Source organism: Vipera ursinii, assembly GCF_947247035.1.
Source record: "Vipera ursinii genome assembly, chromosome: 2".
Lineage (NCBI taxonomy): Eukaryota > Metazoa > Chordata > Lepidosauria > Squamata > Viperidae > Vipera > Vipera ursinii.
The window spans coordinates 59,992,703-60,012,769 of record NC_139513.1 but is presented as its reverse complement, the minus strand read 5'-3'; positions in this window follow the sequence as shown (position 1 = coordinate 60,012,769).

The window sequence follows — 20,067 nt, the reverse complement described above, 5'->3', positions numbered from 1 at the left end:
CTTTGTTCATTCTCCTCCAACATTTTGATAGCTCAGCATGCTGATATTTGATCCATCTTCAATGCTTGAAGAATTTCCATTTTCAGTTTTTCAAAGGGAATTTATTCATGAAAACTCCCTCATATATCCAAGTTAGCCTTTCGGGAGTACAAGATTATATATTATCAAGAGGAAACATCCCCTTTTTCCAAGTCTCTTACCTGATGCAACTTATTACAGTACTAAACAGCTAGTTCTGAGATTTAGAAGGCTCCAAAACTGTATGGGTTATGACATCAAGGACTGTAGTAAATAGATAGAAAGTAAATCCATTGCTTCTCCTTGCTTATGGTAGGGGTATTATTATTTTGGTTGGTCACACAGCCAGATATTTAGACTGGATTTGACATTTTCATCCACCTATCGAGTCTTCCTAAGGATTTGAGACAGGTAAATGTTGTTGTTTGATGGTGTTGGAGGTGTTGTTGCAGGATGTCAGCTGTTCCAAGTAAAGCTGCTTTTCGCAATTGACTGATGGTGAATTTGTCAATACTGATGGTGTTCCAGTGGTGGTCCAGATATCTATTGGTACTATCTTTGCTTTCTTTTGTTATAGTCAGGGCTTTTTTTGTCATAGAACGCCCAGAACGGAGTTCCGGCACCTTTTTTGGATGGAACCTTGTAGGGTAGGCAAGGTGGGTTGCATGATGTGTGTGAGTTCTGGCACCTTTTTTTTTTTAGAAAAAAAAACACTGGTCATAGTCATTATATTTTGTTTTGCAAGTCTTTATATTTTGTGATTTTTCTCTTCTCTTCTGCTATCTCCAAGTACTAAAATATTCATCATTGAGATTTTTTTTGTATTTCTTATAAACAGTTGTTAGTTCTGGGCTGTTATGTGGCAGGTGCTTGTTTGTTTGAATTCCAAAGTCCCAGAGCACTTTGGCTTTTTCGGTTTCTATTACTTTGCCTATGATGTAGTCCCAGCAGTTCTTGCTTGCAGGAAAATGGTATGTCTTGCCAGATCTTCCAGTGTACCATTAATACTACTTTATCATGTTGTCTGTAGTCAGTTTGTGCGATCTTTTTGCAACAGCTAACTAGGTGGTCCATTGTTTCTTTGGCTGCTTTGTAGAGTCCACATTTATTGGATGATGATGATGATTAATCTGCGGCTGGATTCACGGTCTAAGACTGATGAAAGCTTAATAATTCAAGTCCTAATCAAGGACTTAAGAATAATTTAGTGTCTAAGGATATAGACAGTTCCAAGAGGTATTTTTTGTACACTTTTGTACAATAAATTCAAATTTTCCAATCATCAAGGGTGTCCCTTAGGTATGGCTCCAAGGACTCTCGTCATGATTGACATAACAGTGGATTTCATTCTCCATACGTGTTCAATTTTGATCTGCAAGTCCCTGTATTTTGAATTTTCCCCCATTATTTTGTTATGGTTATTTAGTGAAGTTTTTTTACTATCTGAACCAGCCACAAATATAATGAAAGTTCAGGCTTGTAGATTAGAAAGTGACTTATACAAAAAGATACTATTGGCTGTCTCACATTGTCTGGGTTCAAATGAGCATCAAGAGAGTTTTATTAAGCAAGCAGTTTTCAGTTAAGCTTTACATGGATTTATTTGCTCTTGTACTTACGTTTTTCATACTGCTTGCGTGTTTTACTATTTTGCTATCTGCTCTTTTATTGTACTTTTAACTGATGTTCTTTAGTGAGGTCACTTTGAGGTTGTATCCAAGAAAGTATGGCATAGAAACAATATAAAATGAGAAAGATAGAAAACTGAGCTAGAACGGAATAGCCACTTGGAAAAAATAATTACTTTTCAAGTTCTTTTTAGTGGAATAAAGGGGTTTTCAAAAAGCCCATGAGAGAATTTAAGGAGCAATGATATATGAAAGAAAAGGAACACATATTCTACCTTATCTTGAGAATGAAATAGAGGGGCAATATATTTTATGATCAATAAACTCGAGAGAGAATCGTGCCAAGCGCTTAGCCTTCTGCAAGGCAGGCAATAAGATCAGTAGTGTGGCCATAGGTCCAGTAAACAAATAAAAAAAACAAAGACATTGGGAAAGCTTCACAAAATAAACAGGAGTGAGTATCATTATTATATGCAAATACTGGGGCCTACATTACTGGGACTCTAATGTAGTGTTGTTTTTTCAGTATTATTACTTTGATGAATGGCACAAAATGATTTAGGATGGTGGGTAGATCAAGAAGGCCATGTTTCTCAGTATCTACTTAGTCATCTTCCACATAGAACATATACACCAATCTGTTGATGGTGTCTCAGATAACTTCTCAACTTTGGGCAGCCAAACTGATTGTTTGCTTGTTTGGGTTCAGCTAGCAGCACTTGAAGGGACTTAGCAGCACTTAGATAACAATAGCACTTAGCCTTATATACTACTTCCTAGTGCTTTACAGCCCTTTCGAAGCAGTTTACAGAGCCAGTGTATTGCCCCCAACAATCTGGGTCCTCATTTTAATGACCTTGGAAGGATGGAAGGTTAAGTCAATCTTGAGAAGGTTAGAATTGAACTTCTGGCAGTTGGCAGGATTAGCATGCAGTACTACATTCTAACCACCGCACCACCATGGCTCTTTGTCAATTCCCCCATCTCTCCCTGCACATTGAAAATTAGAGGATTTTTATTTTATTGATGGGCAAGTGCCATATTCTCCAACCGCATCTACATGGAAGGAAGTGTGTAGTGGGGTGCCCCAGGGTTCTGTTCTGGGCCCAGTGCTCTTCAACATCTTCATCAATGATTTGGATGAAGGGATAGATGGGGAACTCATCAAATTTGCAGACGACACCAAGCTGGCAGGAATAGCCAACAGTCCAGAAGATAGGCTTAAGATACATGAGGATATGGACAGACTCAAACACTGGATCCTATCTAACAAAATGAAATTTAATGGTGAAAAAAGTAAGGTTCTACATTTAGGCAAGAAAAATCAAATATACAGGTATGGTATAAGGGGTACCTTGCTCAATATCAGTAACTGTGAGAGGGATCTTGGAGTCCTAGTGGACAATCACTTACCGTAATTATGATCCAGCAGTGTGCTGCAGCTGCCAAAAAAGCCAACATAGTGCTAGGCTGCATTAACAGAGGGATAGAATCAAGATCACATGAAGTATTAATATCACTTTACAATGCCTTGGTAAAGCCACACTTTGAATACTTCATCCAGTTTTGGTCACCACAATGCAAAAAATATGTTGAGACTCTAGAAAGAGTACAGAGAAGAGCAACAAAGATGATTAGGGGACTGGAGGCTAAAACATATAAGGAATGGTTGCTGGATTTCGGTATGTCTAGTTTAATGAAGAGAAGGACGAGGGGTGACATGATAGCAGTGTTCCAATATCTAAAGGGCTGCCACAAAGAAGAGGGAGTCAAGCTATTTTCCAAAGTGCCTAAAGGCAGGAGAAGAAGCAATGGATGGACACTAATCAAAGAGAGAAGCAACCTAGAACTAAGGAGAAACTTCCTGACAGTCAGAACAATTAACCAGTGGAACAACCTGCCTCCAGAAGCGGTGAATGCTCCAACACTGGAAGTTTTTAAGAATAGACTGGACAGCCATTTGTCTGAAATGGTATAGGGTTTCCTGCCTGAGCAGAGGGTTGGACTAGGTACCTTTCAACTACTACTACTACTACTACTACTACTACTACTACTACTACTACTACTTCTTCTTCTTCTTCTTCTTCTTCTTCTTCTTCTTCTTCTTCTTCTTCTTCTTCTTTTTCTTCTTCTTCTTCTTCTTCTTCTTCTTCTTATTATTATTATTATTATTATTATTATTATTATTATTATTATTATTATTATTATTTAATCACAAAAACCTAAACAGGGTCAAATTTAATTACTATCTAGAAGAAAGACTGTAGGCTGGATTAGAAAGTATAAAAAAGAAATCAACAGCCAGCATGGGTGGCTGGGAAATTCTTGGAGTTGAAACCCATTTATCCTAATGTTGCTAAGGTTGAGAAACACTGGACCAGATGGATTTTACGTCTGAGCCCACTTGGTCCTTCCTATATTCTTGTGGTCTGATGTGAAAACGTAGTTATTAATAAAGCTACCGAGATGTTTTAAGACTGGAAGATAACGTGCCTCAAAATACTTAGGATTCATGAACTCTTATGGAAAAAGAAGCAAGCTCAATGGCACAAAAGTGACAGAAATTTGTTGGGCTCATTTCCTGCTAGCCCAGGGGCAGGGCTAAAAAACAAAAGGAAGAAATCAGTGGAGTTTCTTAAAGACTGGCATTGTGAGATAATAATAAAGCATAAAAAGCTTTGCCTGCACTTTCAGATGAGCAAAAGTACAAGCATATGAACATAGAACAAAACTAAAAGAAACATTTCTTATGGAACTAATGTCCTCTCTCTGGTATCCTGTGTTGTGAAGAATATCCAGCTGTTCTGTACCAGCCTGCTACCGGCCCTGCAGAAAAGGCAGGGACAACCCCTTTACAAGAAGGCAAGAGGCTGGAACTAAGCCTGCCAAATTTATTAACATAAAACAGCAAACAGAGCAAAGAGAGCAAACACGAACCATGAAACAGGAGCTATTCCAACGGTTGCCTTCAGCAAACCAGCCCTCCCACACATTCCCCTTTTAAACAGTTCAGGGCGTGGCTTCTCTCTGCCTCCTTCCGAGGTGCCCCATTGCTTTCCTCTGTTTACTCCTGATTGACTGCCTCCTGCGTCGGGTGTCCTTGAACAGGGCCAGCTGTGGGTCATCTTCATCCACGCTGTCAGGCTCACACAGCTGGGTCTGCATCGTGACCAGATGGGAGGGGCCTGGCTGAGGGCTCTGTGGAACCTCAATATTATTCTCAGCAAGCTCTCCAACACCCCCCTCCTCCTCCTCTGAATCGTCCGACCCAACTGCCGAACCCACAGGCTGACCCTGAATCACAACACCAGCAATGTATTGGTACTGTTTAGTCCAGGGGTCCTCAACTTTGGCAACTTTAAGCTGGCTGAGGAATTCTGGGAACTGAAGTCCACAAGTCTTAAAGTTGCCAAGGTTGAGGACCCCTGGTTTAGTCCATGCAGTATGGCTGGCTGGGAAATTCTGGGAGCTGACATCCACAAGTCTTAAAGTTGCCAAGGTTGGACACCTCTGGTCTAATTCTTGTGACCAGGGAGATGCTTCAGAAAAATTTCACAGAAGATGGTCAAGCTAAGCAATGGCAACACCGGGAAAGAAAAAAAAAATGCCGGCTAAGTCAAGGATAGCCAACCTTTCAATGCAAATGGCACCCTTAGAATTAAGGATACCTTTTAAAAATATTTTTGTGTTTTTATTTTGTTCTATAGTTCAGCAGTCCCCTTTCTGGCTTTACAGACCAGTGGCGGTGGGAGAGGGGATGTTTCCGCTTGACCAGTGAGTGACCGTGCACACAGAGGTCCATTTGCACAAGTGGCAGGTGTGCATGCACGCTGCTTGCACAAACGCAGCTTTGCACCTGCACGTCCTTGCCCACCACTTATACAAGTGGGGCTGGCATGCACACACTCACCCACCGCTTGTGTGGTCCAGTTCCGAATGTCCCGCAGCCCAGGGATTAGGCACCCCTGCTATAGTATGTATTTTGTGCTTTTATTTATTTTTCTATTGTAAACCGCTGGAATACAATATCGTAAGCTGCAGGCTGCTGTATACTTTGAGTAAATAAATAAGATAAATAAAGGTTGTGGATATTATCATAAACTGGCTGTCATGTTTTAAAACAACCATTAATCCAAAGGCAACGTGATGACATTGCTCCTTGGCACCTCATGGCCTCCCCATTTTTCCTAGTGTTCTCTAATTTAGTTTTGCATATTTCCAGACAGGTAGGATAATTTCCAAAACAATCACTAGATTAGGACTCTACTTTTAATTTCATTCCATAGTACTGTCTTTGCAATCTACGGAGAGCCCAGAGGCATGACTGGTAGTAGATTTGGTGTTTGATTCTTCAGTGGTTTGTTGTTGTTTTTTTTTATTTTTTTTTGTCAAAATCTTTTTTAGAAAAGAAATAAAAGCTAAATGAGAGTCCGAGCAATCCACTTTGATGAGGTACTTTCCTATTGGAGGCACTTTGCTCTCTTTGACATGACTTTGAGACATATGCTGTGCACAAAGACATTCCCTGTGCAGGTGCAAAGCTCACAGTTGCTGCATTGGGGATTCGCACTGCTCCACTAGCTGGGCGCTATTTTACATTACAGTTTCAGTTTTATTTTATTTTTTATTTTAATTCCATTTATATCCCACCCTTCTCCGAAGACTCAGGGCGGCTTACAAGCTTAGCAGTAGCCTTCATTCTATGTATATGCCTGCTTATTAGGGCTTTCACACACACACCCAAGCGGCATTATTACAAAGTCAGCTTAATTGCCCCCAACAATCTGGGTCCTCATTTTACCTACCTCGGAAGGATGGAAGGCTGAGTCAACCTTGAGCCTGGTGGGACGCGAACCTGCAATAATTGCAGGCAGCTGGTGTTACTTAAGGAGGCATTAGCCCACTGCTCCACCAAGGCTGCTTGAAGCAGCACTTCTTTTGAACAACTGACCAAGGACCCTTTTGAAGAGTTGCATGGCCTAATAAATATACTTTAACCACAGGAAACAAATTGAAACGCGCTTTTGCCAGAGAATTGGCTGCTGTGTAGGGAGCTTTGTTTCAAAGAGCCATCAGTCTTCAATGTGATGCCTCAGAAAAACTGTCACCCACTTGCTTTCCTTAACCAACAACCTGTAAGCAGGCAATTGCCAGAACTGAAGCCCTTTGAAAGGATTTAAGGGGCCGTTCCTCGTGTTATATTAGGGTTTCATTTGTTTTTAGAGTGCAGTGTCACAGTTCATTTGTCTTCATCTCTTCAAATCCCTACTTTTTTCATTGTATAAACTTGCAAGTTCACACTGAACAGAGCTATTCACATTTAAGAATGGCCTCTGTAGCCCTTCGGAGCCCAGGGAATGAATTTGGGCATACATTAAAGAAATAAACAAACTCAAATCAAATCATGTGAAAATTAATCCTGTTTAAGCATTATCTATCTTTCTGTTCAGCTCCTCTTTATGACTATGATGACAAAGTCAAGCCTTTGATTGATTTTTGTGATTTTCACTGTTTGTGAAACTTGGAGTGCCAAGTGGCAATAATAAACAAGTACCAGATTGTTTATATAGAAAAGAATATTAAGATTGAACTGTGGGTTCCTTGATGGTCTCTGAGCCTGGTTAGTCACTTGCTCATGTTTAATTATGCAACTAGGCAACATCATAAGTGCTAGTGATTGTGGGGTTTGCTTCCTGTTTATTTACCTGCCAGTATGGGGTGTGTGTTTGGTTTTCTCTATGTATCTATTGATGACTGATTGATTTTATTGATGGCTGATTGAGAAACTAGCTGATTGATAGCTGCTTGATAAACCAAAAGACCCTGTAGCCCAAGAAGAAAAAAAAACAGTAATCTATAACATACAGAGTAAGGACTGTGACAGATATTATCTAAGATAGACACAGCAGATTCATGAGCATCAATTAGCCAGTCTGAAAACACAATGAAAACTCCTTATGCTCATAATACATGGACAGACCCCACTACAGTTTCAACTGGGAAACTATGAGTATCCTTGACAATGCTAAATACCAAAATGCTAGGGAATTCCTGAAAGCTTGTCATTCAGACATATCAATTCACAATGATAAAATGCAAACATAAAAATATCCTGATGATAAGGTTATCCATTCAGCTGAGTCCAACTCTTGGTGATTCTATGGGCCAGGTCTCTCCACATCTTGCACTATTTCTTTGAGTTTTTCTATGCTTTGGCTGGTGTCAGCTTTGATAGTGTCCAACCACCATGTTCTTTGACAGCCTGGTTTCCTTTTATCGCTAACTCGTCCAACATAATTGCTTTTTCCAGTGAATTCCCCCAAATGACATGGCCAAAGTAAGTAAGATGCAATTTCATGAATTTTAAAAATATCATACTCATCCTAAAATTCTCTCAATAAAATCCCTAACTTCCAATTACGGTAACCTAAAATATACAAATCAAAATGAAAAATCCAGTAAAATGAAATAAAAAACAGCCCAAGGTAGCACATCCCTTTGAAAAACCAACTGAATGAGGCTGAGTTATTTTGGAGGATATGCTATTCCATAAGTGAGGGCCATTACTAAAATGAGGGTATTCCATCACTTGGGGAAAAATCTCTTGCTAAAATGTCTGAGTACAGCTATAAGGTTAATATAGATAATGAAAGAAGAATATTTTTAACTATCTGATTGAGAGGATCTGCCAGAGCTCAAATGATTTCTTCTTGGCTCTTCTGTTTGCTGAACTGTAGCTTTTAATATGAGAAAAGGGTGTAAACTTGGACTGCATGGTTATTGCCATCAACCTGATGGGTTTTTGACCCAATTTCTCATGTAGGTACTTTGGACAAAAGGGAAAATTATTAAATATATAGGGAAAATCATATTAACTATGTTTAATTAATTCCATTTCATTTTTAATGAAACTTGAATTGCTGCCATGACCCCATCTATTTCTTTGTCCTAGCCTTGCTGACTTCTTGGCACACAGCCTCTGTTACGTTATTCAAAAGCCAAATGCAACCTTTAGCTTGGAAAAAAAACCTTAGGATATACTTATCCTAAACTAATTCATTGGCTCACTCCATCTGCACCTTGATTGCCATTTCTTATATAACTGAATCAACTGCCACATTAAACTAAGAGGCTCATTGTTTTGGTTTTATTTCTTGGCATAAAAGTTACCCACTGCTTATAACCACTTGAATCACAAGGAACATAATTTGGTTAATCTATTTTAAAAACCAATGTGGAGAGGCCCAGTGTAAAGAAATTCTCTGTGGGCTACCTACAGTTATAATAACTTTCAGAAGCATCGCTAAAGCCTATCAAATATTTGCAAATATTTAAATAATATTTAACTGAAGATAAGTTATTTCGATCTTAGTTACACAAAATACCAATGAAATTACTCACCATTTGGCTGACTTGGTATGAATCTTTCTGTATAAGTCCTATTCTACATATAAATATGAATATATTTGTGAATGCAAAGCTCTTACATTTTCAGGCCCCTCAATATAATAGCAAAACTGCCATGCAGAAACACTTTTATTTCCTCACCTTGACTGTACTTGCTGAATAAAGCTTGGGTTGATTTAAAAGGGGACATATGTTTGATGATGAGGTCATGAATGTTTACATTTGAATTATTCAGTAAGGATCGCTATACTCTATAGCTCCATCTGCTTCTAAGCTCATTAAGCTCAGAGGAATGTTAATCGAAAGTTCAATGGACAAACTGGGCTGATCCTGAGAGACAACTCATGTCACGGAAACTTTCTAATGTCATTGCAGCTGTTACCTAAAAGCCAGTGAGTGAACCCAAAGAAGTGCAAATTGTTAAATGCAGAAGCAAAACACACCGCTTATATGAAACGATCAGATAGCTGTCATTACAAAGCTTTGTACATGTTCATTCTGTAACTAACAAAGTTAATATTTCAGCCCTGCAGAGAACATATTTTGAAAGATGTCATTGAGGAGGAGGAATTGTCTGGAGGGAAAACTACCAGGAAATAAAAGCCCACTCATAGGTTCTGAGAACATATAATTTCTAACAAGAAGGGATGTTTCGCTCAGCTTGTTAGTTGTGGTGCACTGTTTTATAAAATAAAATTGGGAAGCATGCTGAGTAAGACTCCTGGATTTCTGTCAAACCATTTTACCTGCTGTGGAAACAGGAAGCATTTTCTCTCTAATGAAGTAATGTGGGTATGTGTTTATGTGTGTTGCCTCTTTTAGAAAGACTTAGAAGAAGCTTTGTGAAAATATCTTTATTTCATTTGATTGAAACTGATAATTTAGACCAGGGATGTCCAACCTTGGCAACTTTCAGACCTGTGGACCTCAACTCCCAGAATTCCCCAGCCAGCCCTGCAGCATGGCTTGCTTGGGAATTCTGCAAGTTGAAGTCTACAAGTTGTAAAATTGCTAAAGTTGAACACCCCTGATTTAAAGCTTAATTTTAGTAAAAGTAGAATTCATTTTTCTCATAATTTATGGGGAAAAACAATTGGAAATGAAATTAAAGGGAGGGATCCTTTAAATGAGCTTTTTTTACGGATGTAGTCATGTCCTTTCATTCTTTATATCTCCTTTTAATTTATAAAACTCATAAAAGTGAAGCACTATTAGAAACATGCTAGCTTTAAATTTAGAGATACAGGAATCTGTTATATACAAAGAAAGACCATTCACTCATCAAGAATCACAAGTCCTGGAAAATATCTCAGAAGTCTTTTATCCAAACCACTGCTTTGTGTAAGACCCACTATAGCATCTCTGACAGATGTGCATCAGTCCTCCTGTGAAGAGGAACATACTATTTCATGAAACAACTTGGCAGTTCTTACCCTTAACCCCATATCTCTTCTCAATCCTTTCTTCTCCAGATTAAACATACCCAGTTCCTTTAACCATCCTTGACAGGACAAGAAGCAATGGATGGAAACTAATCAAGGAGAGAATCAGCAGATGGGTTCATAACTGGCTGACAAACCACACTCAATGTGTAGACCTCAATGGAACTGCATATTCATGGAGGAAAGTATGCAGTGGGGTACCCCAAGGCTCTGTCTTAGGCCCAGTACTCTTCAATGTCTTCATCAATGATTTGGATGATGGAATAGATGAGGAACTCATAACATTTGCAGATGACACCAAGCTGGCAGGAATAGCCAACACTCCAGAAGATAGGCTTAAGATAAAGAAAGATCTTTTTTATTGGTTTTATAGGGTTGGGAAAGGAATGGTGGGGTGGGGATTAGGGTTGGGGTACAAGGGAGGTTGGGATGAGGGTTAGGGTTGGGTTTTCCCCCAATAACATTCAATATTTGGCAAACAGCATATTGTCTTGGTAGATATATATAAATGAGAATAATAAAACTAATGACTGATAGCAGTAGTAAGTATAGTAAATTATCATAAACAATGTTAAGTTTTCATAGTATTTTTCTTGCTAAGCTAAAGTCAAAATTACATATCACATTCCTTTTTCTCTAATTCGTTTTTCTAGCCATTGATAAAATTTATTCCAGGTTCTATAGTAAACTGAATGCTCTTTCTCTTTAATCTCTCAGGTTAGTCTATCCATTTCTGCACAATCAAATATTTTCTTAATTAATACTTCTTCTGTCGGTAAGTTTTCATTTTTCCAATATTGGGCAAATACAATTCTCGCTGCTGTTAGTACATGTAACATTAAATATGCACTTTCCTTATCATATTTGGGACCTATCATTCCTAACAAAAACAATTCTGGTCTAAATTCTATTTGTTTTTTAATCATCTTCTCCAACCATAAATGTATCTTAAGCCAAACCCTTTTAGCTTTAGGACATGTCCACCAAATATGATAATAAGTACCTGGTCTTTGATTACATTTCCAACAAACATTTGAAGTATTTTTAAACATTTTCGCTAATCTCACTGGTGTCATGTGCCATCTATAAAACATTTTATACAAATTTTCTTTATATGATACAGCTTTAGTTAATCTAATATTTCTATTCCATAGTTTTTCCCATTCTTCAAGCTCTATAGAATGTCCAAAGTTTTTTGCCCATGTTATCATTTTCTTTGACTTGTTCTTCTTCCATCTTTAAACTGAGCAGAAATCTATACAGTTTTTTTAATCAGCTTTTCATCTGTTGTTAACAATATAAGGTCAAATTCTGTCTGTTCTTTATAGAGTCCCATTGTTTTCACGTCTTTTTCATCTCTTGTTTGGATTTGTAGGTATGGCCCCCATGCTGGGTCAATACCTTAAGATAAAGAAAGATCTTGACAGACTTGAACACTGGGCGCTATTTAACAAAATGAAATTCAATGGTGAGAAAAGTAAGGTTCTACATTTAGGCAAGAAAAACCAAATGCACAGGTACAGTATAGGTGGTACCTGGCTCAATAGTAGTAACTATGGGAAGGATCTTAAGAGTACTAGTGGACAATCACTTAAATATGAACCAGTAGTGTGCTGCAGCTGCCAAAAAAGCCAATTCAGTTCTAGACTGCATTAACAGACAGATAGAATCAATATCATATGAAGTGTTAATACCAATTTATAATGCCTTGGTAAGACCACACTTGGAATACTGCATCCTATTTTGGACACTATGATATAAGAAAGAGGTTGAGACTCTAGAAAGAGTGCAAAGAGCAGCAAAGATGATTAGGGTCTGGAGGCTAAAATATATGAAGACCGGTTGCAGGAATTGGGAATGTCTAGTTTAATGAGAAGAACTAGGGTTGACATGATAGCAGTGTTCCAATATGTAAGGGATTGCCACAAAGAAGAAGGAGTCAAGCTATTCTCCAAAGCGAGGCAGGACATGAAGCAATGGATGTAAACTAATCAAGGAGAGAATCAACCAACAACTAAGGGGAAATTTCCTGACAGTTAGAACAATTGATTAGTGGAATGACTTGCCTCCAGAAGTTGTGGGTGCTCCAACACTGGATGTTTTTAAGGAGAGATTGGACAACCATTTGTCTGAAATGGTATACGGTCTCCTGCCTGAGCAGTGGGTTGGTTTGAAGACTTCCAAGGTCCCTTCCAACTCTGTTATCCGGTTATTCAGGGCTTTTTTCTCATAGAATGCTCAGAACGGAGTTCCGGCACCTTTTTTGGATGGAACCTTGTAGGATAGGCAAGGCGGGTTGTATGACATGTGTGAGTTCCGGCACCTTTTTCTTTTACAAAAAAAGCACTGCGGTTATTCTATTAAGGTGAGAACCAACCTGGAAATAAGGAGGAATTTACTCACAGAACATTTAATCAGTGGAATGGCTTGCCTTCAGAAGTTGTGAGTGCTCCACCACTGAGAGTATTTAAGAAGAGATTGGACAGCCATTTCTTTGAAATGATATAGGGTCTCCCACGTGGCACAAATGACCAGACTCAAATTATCCACTTTGGACATATTATGCAAAGACAGAACTCCATAGAGATTTCCAATGCTTGAAAAGTTGGAAGGAAAGGTAAGAGAGGACAACCAGCAGCAAGGTGGATTGACAACCAGAAATCAGCTTACGATTTTCTATTTAAATCATTTACACAGGACAGACTGAATTTTCCAGTCTCTCACATGGGAGTTTAGATTAATATTTCAAATGTAGTGATTGATATGCTGGATGTAATTAGTTTAGAGATGAAATGCGTGCAAGATATATCCAGTAATTTAAATCTCAAATGCAATTTTCTATTTGGAAAATAAAATAATAGGCATATTGTGTAGACCTTATTTCCATTTGCAATTTTCACCCAGCAAGTAACATGGAGATTTAAATTAAAGTGGAGAATAACAGGGAAGCCTACAGGAAAAAAAAACAACTAATTAAAATACGAGATATATTTTACTGCTTCTGTCTCAGTATAATTTCTTACATGGAAAATACTGGCTTCATTTGCCCTTAATAGTTCTAACAGCTGTTTCTATACTGTATGTATCCCCCCCCCCCCCGCACACACACACACACACACACACACACACACACACACACTGCAACAACTAAAAGCTAGGTCAAAAAGTGAGAGTGCCTTTGCTCTGGGGCTAGGGTTTATGTCACTCTTTGCACCCTGGAATTGGTTGAACAGTCAAAGATCTCTCACCAAGTAGGAAAGTTCTGCAAGAATGATGTTTTGGTACTCTTCCAATAACAAGGCTTAGAAAAGAATTAGGCTTTAACTCTTTATATTTAATCATGACTCAAAGATGAGTTCAAGGATTTTCTGTTTCCTGGTAGCTCTGGTGATAACCCCTGATTACAAGCTTAATTACAAACCCCTGCTTACAACTCCGTAAAAACTTTCTCTAGTGAATTAATGGCACCAAAACCTAGTTAAAGCAAACAAAAAAACCAACACCCAAACCCACAAACCCTGCAAGATTCACGTTATGCCTGAGCTGAAAATACTGTCCAGACTGATGCCAATCCAGTTCATAACATTGGTTCGAGTCCTTGCAATTTTAGTGCCTCACTACCGCAGGCATTGCTTGCTTTGGCTTGAAGTCCAAGCACTAAAGTTGACAGTTAAAGACCATGCCAATTTCCAAAACCTCTTTTTCACACGTTGTTCCTGAACTGTGCAACATGTATTTCTGTCTTTTTTTAAAAAAAGGGTCCACTTTTTTCCTATCCAAACAACAAAAACAAGGCTTTTTGAACTGGATTAGTAATAATTATTAGCTTTTCCTTTTGCATTTCTAACCTGAGTTTCAAAGCATAAACACAGATATATTGTACTATTTCGCTATCTTGAGTATCCTAGGACTGAAAAGATGGGACATAATTGAAAAAAAAAATAGAAATAAAAAGGCAATAATCCTAGCGCTAAGAACTTTTTCAAAAACTAGTACATGTTACATAACAACTGTGAAAAGAACTAAACTGCGTCTCCACTAGGATTTTCCAATTATTCTGTAATTTCTCCTGTTCACTTAGGAGAGACCGCTGTAACCCACAAGGAATTCAGATACATGGATTCTAAGAATGCATACAAGATACAAATCAAGACTATAAATATGCTTGAGACCAGTACTTTGTTTTTTAACAGGCTAGCTTCTGATTAAGATTCTGAAAGAATCTTAAAATGAGGTGGGGAATAAAACTTGGTTGATACCAGTGCTTTTTTTGTAAAAGAAAAAGGTGCCGGAACTCACACACGTCATACAACCTGCCTTGCCTACCCTACAAGGTTCCATCCAAAAAAGGCGCCGGAACTCCGTTCTGAGCGTTCTATGAGAAAAAAAGCCCTGGTTGATACTAAGGAAGGTATTGCACTAGACTTCTTGGCCATGCGGCATTAATGATATAGGAGAAGAACTAAGAGCAATGATGTAGAATTCAAAACAGCATAAAGGTTAGAGGAGATAAACAGGTCAGTATAATTGTATGAGTAAATGAATTAATGAAATTCTCAAAGAGGCTTCTTAAAAGCAAAATTTGTTTGAGATGTTTCCTGAGAATATTATGGACAGCCAAGCAAATAAACAAATAGATCATTGAACAAATCAACCCAAAGTTCTCACTCGAGACACAAATGACCAGGCATAACTTATCATACTTTGGCCACTTCAGCTCCCTAGAGAAGATTGTAATTCGATGAAATGCAAAAAGAAAGAGAAGACGAGAATGGCCAACCAATCATCATAAACAGTAAACAAAATTAAGTTAAGAAAACTTAATTCATATAATATTTAAATTTGACAAGAATTATAGAAAGAAAACATAACATTCTGATTTAAAATTATTTCTCTTGCATAGATTTTTAAAATTGTTTTCTGGATTGTTAACATTAAATCATCACTGCATTGATTCATGATACAATTCAGGTGATACAAATTTGGTTGGGGATATAGTATTTTCCTAATGCAGTCTGAAATAATAATAATAATAATAATAATAATAATAATAATAATAATAATAATAATAATAATAATAATAATAATAATAATATGATGATGATGATGATGATGATGATGGAAGGGACCTTGGAGGTCATCTAGTCCAACCCCCTGCACAGGCAGGAAACCCTATGCCATTTCGGACAAATGGCTGTCCAGTCTCTTCTTAAAAACTTCCAGTGTTGGAGCATTCACCACTTCTGGAGGCAGGATGTTCCACTGGTTAGTTGTTCTGTCAGGAAATTTCTCCTTAGTTCTAGGTTGCTTCTCTCCTTGACTAGTTTCCATCCATTGCTTCTTGTCCTGCTTTCAGGTGCTTTGGAGAATAGCTTGACTCCCTCTTCTTTGTGGCAGCCCCTGAGATATTGGAACACTGCTATCATGTCCCCCCTTATGGGAATTTGTTAACTGGAACCCTCCAATTTGAAAATATTTCTCATATTAGGGTTTCTAAATCTGTGTAAAAAACAGCTGTCACTATTAAATCACAGGGCTGAAAACAAAAGGAAAATTATTATTTATTATTTTTATTATTTTATTAGATTTATGTACCACCCTTTCCCGAAGGACTCAGGGCCGTTTACAGGGTATTTAAAATCAGCAATACAAAATACAAAAGTTAAAAACAATTAAAAAGATTAAATTATCCCTTAAAATAAAAACCCTAGTTAAAAATTCTCAGCCTGGGCCAGAGAGCTCAAAGAGCCAGGTCTTCAGGTCCCGGCAGAATGAACGAAGGTCAGGGGCAGTCCTAAGCTCTACAGGCAGCTGGTTCCAAAGGGCCAGCGCACCCACAGAGAAGGCCCTCCCCCTGGGTATTGTCCGCCGGCAATCTTTTACCAGCAATACCCTGAGAAGACCCTCCCTGTGGGAGCGCACAGGACGAAGGGAGCTTGATGCCGGCAGCACGTGTTCCCTCAGATATCCCAGACCCAAGCCATTTAGGGCTTTATAGGTCATCACCAGCACCTTGAATCTCACCCGGAGGGCAACTGGAAGCCAATGCAGCTCATGGAGTAGAGGTGTTACATGGGAGTATCGGGAAACCCCCATTACAACCCGCGTGGCTGCATTCTGCACCAGCTGGAGCCTCCGAGTGGTCCTCAAGGGCAGCCCCATGTAGAGAGCGTTGCAGTAGTCCTATAGGGAGGTCACAAGCGCATGAATGACTATGCGCAGGGCATCTCGGATCAGGTAGGGTCGCAACTGGCACACCAGGCGAACCTGGGCAAAAGCCCCCCTGGTCACGGCACTTGTATATGTATCACTTGTATACTCAGTAAACAATCAATGGTTATGTTATCCTCTGACAGGCTGGATTGCAGTCATGAATTACGGTATGTCAAAAGTTTTGTGGTGAAAATTTCAGGCTTGCATACTACTGTATCTTGTTCCTAACTAAAAAGAAAGGTGAGAGATTTTTCTCCAACTATCAAGAGTGGTGGTTTAGCAAGAAAATCTGTTCAGGCTCGTATTCTGCAAACATAATGCAGGCTTAGCCCCATTTCTAGAATATTGTCAAGGTAGAAAATATGTCTATAGTTTCAGTTTCCTAATGTAAAAGAACAAATGCTGCAGTGTCACTGTTAGAGCACTATCTGAACACAAAAATGTGTTCTTATATTGTGGGCTTATTCATCAGTTATGCAATTTTAGGTAGAGTTCAGTCTGTATCTGAATCTCAACACTTCAACATAAAAAGTTATGCAGAATTGTATAAAAACAACTTCTACATTTAGTAGAGTCTGTTTCTGACTAAACATTCATGTTAAGCTAGTAGAATTCAACACATACAGGACTTCACATGTATTCTGACAGCCATTTTCATGCCCTAGGGCAGTATTGATTGGGAATTATGGGTATTGAAGTATCCACATCTTAAAGTTGCTGAGTTTGAAAAACATGCCCTAGTTTCATGCCATATATTTCACTTGTTACACCAGCAAAAACACCATAAATTGGGGGGGGAAAACATGAAGGGCTGTTTAAATTTAAAAGTATTTACCAAATTCTCAAAATTTATCGAGAAGCTATCATGATGAGGCTATCACTAAAAGTTAATAGAGAATTCCAAAGATTCAGTATTTTCCAGAGAGCCAATGCAATTGTCAGTGACTTAGTTTTGAAGCTTAAATGGAGACTGAATGAATTCTTTGATTAGCAGGAACTTGGAAAGCTTCAGAAAGTCCTTCAATAGACAAATTGTATGTTGCTTATTATAAATTTTTAGTTTCAGTAACAAAAATTTATCTAAGGAGGATCTGGAAAAATGTTGTTTTTCTTAGTAGGATCCATAGTAACATAACCTAGCAAGGGGTCTTGCACATTGGATTGTGGTCTAGTCTGTAGCCTTTCCATTTATAAAGATCAGATAGTGATAGAAAAGACTTTCACCTTAACAAGTGTCTTTAAATACTTGTGGCAGTTGATTGCAGTGGACTGTAGTGGAACATAAAAGAAATCAACATGAGCTATTTTGTACAATCCACAGAAATGGGCTCTGGGTCAGATGAATGACATCATCACAGCTGCCAATCATTTTCTGTACAAAACAAAGGGAAGGAAACTACTTGTAAAAGATGGATCCACAAAAGCTGATGGAGTTGAAAAACTTGCAGATGTATACATATAGCTTAGGAAAATATTGGTGTTTCTAATCTTTTTATGTACATCAAAGAAATTCATTTTTTTTAAAAAATAACCAATGGTAAAATTTACATTCATAAAACATTATACCTTAGGGGTAGTTGCACACAAAAGTCCTGTATATTAAGGAAAGATCTGAATGATAAATGTCTGCTGATTTTAAATTGTATAAATAATATTGATGGTATGAATTAATTCTTGGGAAAAAAGTGTAAATATCAAATGAGATTTATTTATTTTGATTTATTCTCACTTTTTCTTTGTCCCTTCTCACAAAATTCTTCAAACCTTTAACAAACCTCTTTTGTAAGTCCAATATAGGAAAATTATCCAGGTCATTCTCTTGATTTGTTACTTATATATTCCTTTTAATTATTAAGACATCAGTCAGTTTCTTTTTTATGTCCAGTATAATATCTATTTCTGTGTTACTCTTGTAGCCTATCATTTTAAAATTCACTTTCAATTCAGTCTAAATCTCATCAGTTAGAATTTGTTTCGTTTCCATAACATGTTTTAGACACATTCTACCTATAGAGGCAGACACTCTTACAATTAACTTCTGGGTCCATTATTCAAAAATATCCTTCAATATGTCCAATGTTAAAATATTTTGCTTCATTCTGTAATTGCAGATCAAATCTGAGTGTTCTTCTCCTTTAATTATAATCTTTAGTTCCTTTTGGTTCCCTCTAGTGTCCATTTTTTAAAGTCTTATCTTACTATGCTTTTTTAAAAAATCAAAACTAAAACATTTTTCCATGGAGGGGATTCTTTATAATTAATTCCAAAACCTTATTTCAAATTTATTTGAATCCTTAGACCATTTCTAAAATGAAAGGTTTAATCACCCTTTTGTTGTTTATTAGTTTTTTAAAAAAGTTTTTAAACTTGTAGTTAAGGCTTCTTTCACTAAAGATTGAACGAAGGAAACTCATCCAGTGCTGTAAAACTTGTCAATCCAAAGGTTCCTAATAACTCAAAAGCTGTTAGCAAGAATTATTTCCAAAAGTGATTTTAAAAGGAAGTGTGCAAACTTAGTGTCCTTCAAAGGGGCTGACTATGGTTTGAGCAAGTTGGCTATTCCCTAGTCTCCTAGAGCTCTAAACCCACTGGAGACTACTGCCTCAAGAGGAGCAGATGTATGGAGCACTTGTGGGCAATCTCAAGTCTGGAGAGGAATTACAAACAGCTGGTCCCCTCAGTGGCTCTTCATTCCATCATAGTTGTCGGCTCCACTTTTTGTGGAGCCATTTTCATTCTTCCATTTGTTCTCTGGAAGTTCCCATGATGGGATTTTTAAAATGAAATGTTATAATTCTAATGTATAAAAATGCTGTGAATCATAAATACTTCTTAAGGCTATGAATTAATTCAGTTTGTGTCACCTAAGTAGCTGTTTTGTCTTCTTCAATGGGCAAATCTTGAATCCTATATTATTCCCCTGAAAGACAGTTAAGTCTACCAGGCCCTGAAATCAATAAACTTTCTTCATACCAGAAATTACTGAGGTTTTAGAATTTTTTTTTGGCAGTCACTTAAAACTCAATTATTACATTTCATTCAGGAATCCTAGGCTTGCCAGAGTATCTTGAGAAATATTTTAGCAGTGAAATTTTATAATTAGCAAATATAAGAAAATTGCACAGTGAAACTATACATATTTAGAAGTGAAGTAGGAAATAAGCAATAAATCTTTAAACCATAGCTTGTTTGCTTATCAGCTACAAGTCAGCCTTTCAGAACCGTCTTAGCACCACTATGATTACAAGCTAGTGAGCCAAGCTTTATGTTCAATATCAGCCCAAATCTCTGACAGAACCAAGAGCTTCCTGGGCAGCTAACTGCATATATAACTTGGGATTTAAATTTTTGTTTGAAGA